This window comes from Trichechus manatus, unplaced genomic scaffold (genome assembly GCF_000243295.1).
Source record: "Trichechus manatus latirostris isolate Lorelei unplaced genomic scaffold, TriManLat1.0 scaffold00110, whole genome shotgun sequence".
NCBI lineage: Eukaryota > Metazoa > Chordata > Mammalia > Sirenia > Trichechidae > Trichechus > Trichechus manatus.
This window is the reverse complement of record NW_004444046.1, coordinates 7,152,771-7,160,410: the sequence shown is the minus strand read 5'-3', so window position 1 is coordinate 7,160,410 and position 7,640 is coordinate 7,152,771. Positions and strand designations below refer to the sequence as shown.

General features: G+C 36.9%; 1 protein-coding gene across 14 annotated transcripts in view; it reads right to left on the bottom strand.

Annotated features, from left to right (window-relative positions):
- FNDC3B (fibronectin type III domain containing 3B) overlaps positions 1 to 7,640 on the bottom strand; it is a 401,489-nt gene that overhangs the window by 191,897 nt on the left and 201,952 nt on the right. Inside the window, exon 1 of one of the 14 annotated variants that reach the window (XM_023737945.1) lies at positions 4,100 to 4,116. The exons of the other annotated variants lie outside the window; for them this stretch is intronic. The gene's annotated coding sequence lies outside the window, so the exon portion shown is untranslated. Of the gene's footprint in view, positions 1 to 4,099; positions 4,117 to 7,640 lie in introns of those variants that run through there. 14 annotated transcript variants of the gene reach the window in all.

The following is a 7,640-nucleotide window of genomic DNA, read 5'->3' as shown; positions in this document are numbered from 1 at the left end:
CACGGACTGCCAGAGGAATGAACAAATTTGTCTTGGAAGAAATACAGCCAGAATGCTCCTTAGAAGCAAGGACGGGAAGACTTCATCTCAAGCACTTTGGACATGTTACCAGGAAAGACTAGTCCCTGGAGAAGAATATCATGTTTGGTAAAGTAGAGAGTCAGTGAAGAAGAAGAAGACCCTCGACGAGAAGGATTAACACAGTGGCTGCAACAATAGGCTCAAGCATAAGAACGATTGTGATGATGGTGCCGGACTGGGCAGTGTTTTGTTCGGCTGTACATAGGGTCACTATGAGTCGGAACCAAGTGGATGGCACCTAACAATAACAACTGAAATTTAGTATTTCTTTTCATTATAAATGTAGACTGTAAACTACAGTGATATTAGTAGTACCTTTGACTTTGTTACTAATAAAACAGATCTTCCCATATCACACTGGTGTTACAGAATATTAACAATATTTATGCTTATCACAACTTTAAAAGTATTGTAGTTATTAGACCTGCTGCTAGACACCGTTAATATGCTAATAAAGCAACATAAAAATTACTGTCTCACTTTTTAAATACTGACCACTGTATTTCAAAATAATTGGTCTCCTCTGAATCTATGAGTTTTATATTTTCCATTTAAAAATGCTTCAGAAATTTGCCAGTGGGTTTTATGTTACAACAACATATTAAGTATCTGTGCTAACAATAATCAGGTCATACCTAACACAGGGCAAAAAAAAAAAAAAAAACCTGTATGATTCATGTAAGTTCAAGTTTGTGATTCAGATAGATTTCAAAGTATGTGTAGGAACATAAAATTCACCTAACTTTGGTAAAATTTTTACTCAACAGGTCAGTCAAAGGTGTTTTTCTTAAAAAGTTATTACATATGCCAAATATGGGTTACTAATTTAGAAAGGTAGACTATAATAATTGTACTGTAAAATCAAATGTAATGTACATATTCAATACTTACTAATGATTCCAAGTCACTTCCAGATGTTACACTGTCTCAGTATTATTATTGTGGAAATCAACTATCATTTCTCTATAGAAGTGAAGACCAGTTTTCTAGTGAACAGAATGTTAAATACCACTAGAGTATATCCCACTGTTCTGATATTGATTACTTTTGGAAACTTATGTTCCCATTGGAGCTCCTTTTTTAAGGTACAATATGAACACAAGAGAATCACCTGATTTTAGATTAGAAAAGAACTTCAGATATCCTCAAATACTTTCCTTTCCCCTCCTCTCTCCACAAGATAAAAATTACTCATTCATCCATCTATCCACCCAGCTTTTCTTAAATACCTATTACGTACCAGACTATTTTCTAGGCACTGGAGATCCAGTGATGAACAGAACTAAATAGTACATAGAGTCCTTGCCCTTTTGGAGCTTAAATTCGAAAGGAAGAAGATCAAGTAAATACACAAGTGATACAGCCAAATAAATAACTCAGTAATATTCCTAAAATCACAGAGGGAGTTGGAGGTAGAGCCCCACCTGAATCTGTTTTTTCCTCCTGCTAATCCTGTGTTCTACTAGGTCACAATGCCAGGATCTCAGAAACAAAGGACAGAAACTCAAGAGAAAATGCAGAACAGGGAGACATAGAGAAGGCTCAGGAAGAGGAAAGTCGCACAATACTTTGAGGGGAGGGGACGTCCTTGGTACCGTTTCTTTAATTTAGCATTGCCAACCCTGTCTGTAACCGCTCCTAAGAGAAAATAAGCTACAAAATGAAAAGTAAAAATGCTGCAATTCAGCTAATAATAGAAACTGAAATAACAGGTTGTACACCTAAATGCTATGCTCTTTTCCACAGCCACCCTCCTGCCCCCACAAACGTACACACTCTGTACATTGCAGAATATTTCCCTAACTTCTATAGAAAAAGTATTCCTCCAAAGGGCTTAAACTCTTGAAACCAGTTCTCTTACTATTGGCTGCCAAATAGGTCTGATTTTCAGTCTGTTATGACACGGGGCAACCCCCAATGTTCCTTTCTGCTCATCATTTTCATAATGCTGACGGTAAAATAAAGTTTAATCTTAGGCTGTAATCACCAAAAGGAAGAAGTTGAGGTGAATGTTTGTAATTCAACTGGCTTGGCAGAGCAAAATGGAGAAAACCATTCTATGGCTTCCACTTAGCAGGCCCCACTGGTTCTCCACAGGGGCTTCTGCTTTCTGGCCAGCTCTTGAAACACTCCCCCACTGGACAATGACCAACCAAACCAAAACTTAAATGCATTTTTCAGTATACATCCTGTTTCTCCCTCGTTAAAGGAAATGGAATATATATACACATAATTTCAACAGGTACTGACCCATTAGCTAATTCCCAAACCAATGAAACGAGGTTAAGTGTACCACTGCTGTAACAACAAAATGCTTATTTTGACTCCTATTCAAAGTGTTTAGGTCACATCAATTAACTTGGAAAAGGAAGAGTGGTTTCTCAGATGGTTAGAACATTAACTTGGATGTTCACTTTTTCTTTTCTTATGGTTTTTTTTTAAATCTTTGAGAATAACATGAAGTTTTTCCTTTAACATTTGAAAAATGTATCATAAGTGACTATGCTAGCATGGAAAATAAAACTCAAGGCATCTGCTTAAGAAATTTTTACATATAAATTATTCAGAAAGTTAATGATGAGGCTAAAAAAGAGAGATAGAGAGACTGAGAAAAATCATGGCCAGTATATAGCGAAAGGAAAAATTTGCTTCATATTGCATGACCTCAGTGTGTATTTAGGCAAACTTTCACTGAAATTGTTCTAAAACAGTCATCTTCTTCATCATAATAGCTAACACTTAATCGAATACCTACTCAGTAAGTGGGCGAAGCACCTCACGTAACAACTCTTTTAATCCTTATCTTTACCAATTGGGGTAGGTAAGTATTCACATATGCGGTGAATAAAATTTGTAAAAGTCACATAGGAAGTAGCCCAGTGGAATGTGAACACAGGCCTGTCCAAAAATGTCCACGTTCTTCTCAACTATACCACTCATCCTGTTCTCCCACAGTTTCAGCTCTAATAACACTGCCAAATGCTTTCATGTAATGGAGATGATGATGATGACCGTGATAAGACAATTTGTGCATGTGTTAGGTGCCGTCGACCCCTATGTACAACAGAACGAAATGCTGCCCGGTCCTGTGCCATCCTCACAATCATTGTTATGCTTGAGCTTATCTTCTGGCACTACACCAGACAATGTTCCACTGCTATTCATAAGGTTTTCACTGGCCAATATTTTCAGAAGTAGACTGCCAGGTCCTTCTTCCTAGTCTTATGTCTGTAGTTTAGCTGAAACCTGTCCATCAACGGTAATCCTGCTGGTTATTTGAAGTACCAGTGGCAAAGCTTCCAGTATCACAGCAATACGCAAGCCACCACAGTACGACAAACTAACAGAAATGTGGTGGAAGACAATTTAGTTTTACCTAAATCCATTTCTTCATAGTTGAAAAAACACAAATAATCTTTATTTTCTTTCAAGTTGAAACAAATTAGGTTACTTTTTCCATAAAACTCCCTATTTCTCCACCAAAGAATAAAATAAAGCACAAAACACAGACACACCCAACACAAAAAGGCTTACTATATCAGAGGCCACCGAGTTGAAAGGAAAAAATTTCAGCGTTTTCTCAAACTGAGTCTACAGTACCGTTAAGGTCCACAGGTTCAGTTCTTCTCAAGTAAGAAAACACAGATTGTGCTGTTGACTGCCCCTCTACTGCTTGCTGTCTGTTACATTCTGGGTATTTATGTTACTGTAAGATTATCAGTTTGTTACTGATGTTTGTATTGTATCAAATTTATTTGATCAATTTTATCAATTTATCCTTAAAACACTTTCAACTACTTAATTACATAATGAATCTGCTATAATCCAGAATGTTTCCACTGACTCAGTTTAGTTACTATTGTAATATCTTTACTTGTTCACCTGTCTCCCGCATCAACTTCCTTACAATTTCTTTTAAAATGGACCAGCCTATAAGTAATTGGTGTTTTAACACTGGAAACGCATAAGTAGGCACACCCACACTCAAACCGTCATAAAGCAATGCAAATACACCCACCAAGACAGGCTCTGCCACTGACTGAGAGACAGATCATGTAATAGCAGGAAACAGGTCGGAGTAGAATCAGAAATGCCTGGTGTGCAGTCCTGGTTCTTCTAGGGGCTTCAGCTTCCTCACACATAAAAAGTTAAGATAGTGAAAACTGGAGACATAAATAAATCATTTAGCACAGTGCACACACCACCTGTACCAAAGTAGACTGGGCTATCTTTCCCAGCTGCCCCATTCACAAACATTGTTTGCTGTCTTTAACTGGCACTGTCTTCCCCCTCTTTTTCTTTTTTGTTAAAGCTTTAAGATATAATTTACCTCCCATATAATTCACCCTTCTAAAGTGTTCAACTCAGCGGTTCTTAGTGTATTCACAGAATTGAGTGATCATTACCACTATCTAATTCCACAAGATTTACATCCATTCAAAAAAAAAAAAAAAAAAGCCATACCCATTAGCAGTCAGTTACTACCCTTTACTCCCTCTCTCCAGCCCCTGGAAACCACTAACCTATATTCAGTCTCTACGGATTGGCCTATTCCAGACATTTAGTATAAATGGAATCTTATAACAATATGCGGCCCTTTTGTCTCAAGTTTCATTCATGGTGGAGCACTTGTTACTACTTAATTCCCTTTTATGGCTGAATAATATTTTATTGTATGAGTATAACATATTTGTTGATCCATTCATGAGCTAATGAATATTTGAGTTGTTTCCACTTTGAGACTATTATGAACAATGCTGCTATGAACATTCACATACAAATTTTTTTGTGAACATGTTTTCATTCCTCTTGGGTATATACCTAGGAGTGGATCATACTGTAAGTCATATTGTAAGTCTAGGTTTAACCTTTTGAGAAAATGCCAGGCTGTTTTCCAAAGCAGTTGTACCATTTTACATTCCACCAGCAGTGTATTAAGGTTCCTTTTTTCCCTACATTCTCATCAACACTGGTTATTATTTGTTGTTTTGTGTGTGTGTTGTATTTTTATAATTCTCCTAGTGAGTATGAAGTAGTATCTCATTGTGGTTTAAATTTGCATCTCCCTGATGGCTGATGATATTGTGTATCTTTTCCATGTGTTAACTGGCCATTTGTGTATCTTTAGAGAGGAGTCTTTTCAGATCCTTTGCCCATTTTTAAATTAGGTTATCTGTCTTCTTAATGTTGAGTTGTAAGAGTTCTTTATACAGTATAAATACAAATCCCTTATCAGATACATGACTTGCACATATCTTCTCCCATTCTGTGAGTTGTTTTTACCTTTCTGATAGTGTGCTTTGAAGCACAAAAGCATTTAATTTTGAAATTTAATTTATCTATTTTCTGCTTTTGGTGATATTATGTTAAGAATCTACTGCCTGATCCAAAGTCACATAATTTACTCTTTTTTTTCTAAGAGTTTTACAGTTCCAGTTCTTATGCTTATGTCTATGATCCATATTTTAGTTAATTTTTCATATATGGTGTGAGGCAGAGATTCAATTTCATTCTTTTGCATGTTGTTCAGAACTTGTTGTTGATAAGACAATTCTCCACTGAACTGTCTTGGTACTTCTGTCTCTTTTAAATCCACATTCAGGGCATTTCATTCCTTGCAAGTATAGATCAGTCTGATCTTGCTAATTTCCAGCCATCGGGTATCATTTTACTCTACTTGAACCTGTAAACTTTGATGCATATATATATACTTATTTATTTCAGTTTGGACAACCACTTAAATTTAAAAACATTTACTGAGTACATACTATGTGCCAAGCAGTATTCTAGATGCTGGGATACAATCTCCACAAGGCATTAAGAGTTCTTGGGAATGGTCTAAAACGCACTGTGTTCCATGACATAGATGGGGACAAAGTGTCAGAGATGCAGAAAAAAAACAGAACCACCATTTCTGTGTTGGAGGTTCTGGAAGGGTCACACTGAGGAAGGCATCTGAAATGCAAGAATGATTGAAGTGTCAGACAAAGAAGGGGCTCTTGAGTATGTCAGGCAGAGAGAAATAATGGACACAAAAGTGTGTAGCTGAGAAAATGCCTGATATATCCAAGGAACAGAAGTTCGACGAGGTAGCAGTGTGGAGTGGCAGGTAAAGGTGAATCCTGAAAGGTGAGCAGGGTCAAGTATGAAGGATCTCAAATGCTATATACTAGAGAACTTTAACTCTGCTTTGTATGCAATATTCACCCCGCTCAAGATCTGAACAAGAGAGTTACATGTATTTTAGGAAAAGAATTTGTGGGGATAAGTTGTAGAATTAACTAGCACGGGGACAGGCTAGTAACTGGTCATTTCTTACATATGTCCAGCTTGGAGGGTTTTTTTTTTTTTTTTTTTTTTTAAATTTTATGATTATTTCTTCTCACAACTGCATGACAACAATGTATTTTGCTCCTTAGATCTCTGGGTGATGACAAGCCTCCTAAGACATTTTATATTTGGTTCTACCCTCCTCATTTCTTTGAGGTGCTTATGCTGCCAGTCTTAAAGAAGATGTTGTACACAAATCCTATTGGTTTCTCAATTAAATTTTCCTCATAGCAGCAATCCGTTTTTCTCAAGACACTTCACTGTCACGTATGAGTAAAGATGTAATACCACCACTGAAGGTCACTGAACTCTGGGCCCATCTTCTGGTCAGGAAGCCTAACGCATCTGGAGTTGAATAAATACCTTACAGGCTACTGCTTTCTCTTTTTCAATTTAGGATCTAAATTATTTCATTTCTACTATTCTTTGAGTATCTGCTAGCATTTTCTTTCATAATTCTGAGTTGAGAAAGTGTTTCACTATTGTTCTATCACCAGTTTTATGAAATTTAGTTTATAGCTTGGTTTTACCCTTTCTACCTGAATTTTCTATACATAAGTTTCTCCGAATCAGAAATACACCAGGGTCTAGAATTCTCCATTTTTTCCTATGGCTCCAAATAAACATTTGCTGTTCATAAAATCACAGTGACACAACTGGCAAGAAAAAACACACTGCAGTTTCTCCCCACTGGACGAGAAACTCCACCTTTACCTTGTAATCCTTAAATGGAATTTCAGCATAAAATCCAAAAAAAAAACCCACTGTCAAGGGGATTCCAACTCACAGCGACCCTGTAGGGCAGAGTAGAACTCGCCACCAGGGCTCCTTTAGCATAAAAGGAGGTGTTATTTCTGCCATCACAATGCTGAGAACTGTACGCTGCCTGTTCAATGAAATGAAACACTTCCTCAAAATAAATTAGCAAGAGACATAATGGAATTCTACATTCCTTGTTCCTTTCTGTTAACTGACTGCTGACGTGAATGTGATCCATCATCTCCTGTCCTTACTAGAAGGGCCTGTTCTACATCCTTTTGTCCCTCCAGTGATTCCTATTTACAAAGACTTGTGTAAAACAAGTCATTATTTACAACAACTGGAAGACTGGCCAATAATCTGGCTACTCTGAAAGAAAAAAAAAAAAAAAGATGTCAAATTGGCTCATGTAAAAGTAGGGATAGAAAAAATCAAATTGTAGAGGCTGCAATATGCCTTAGACAGTAAAG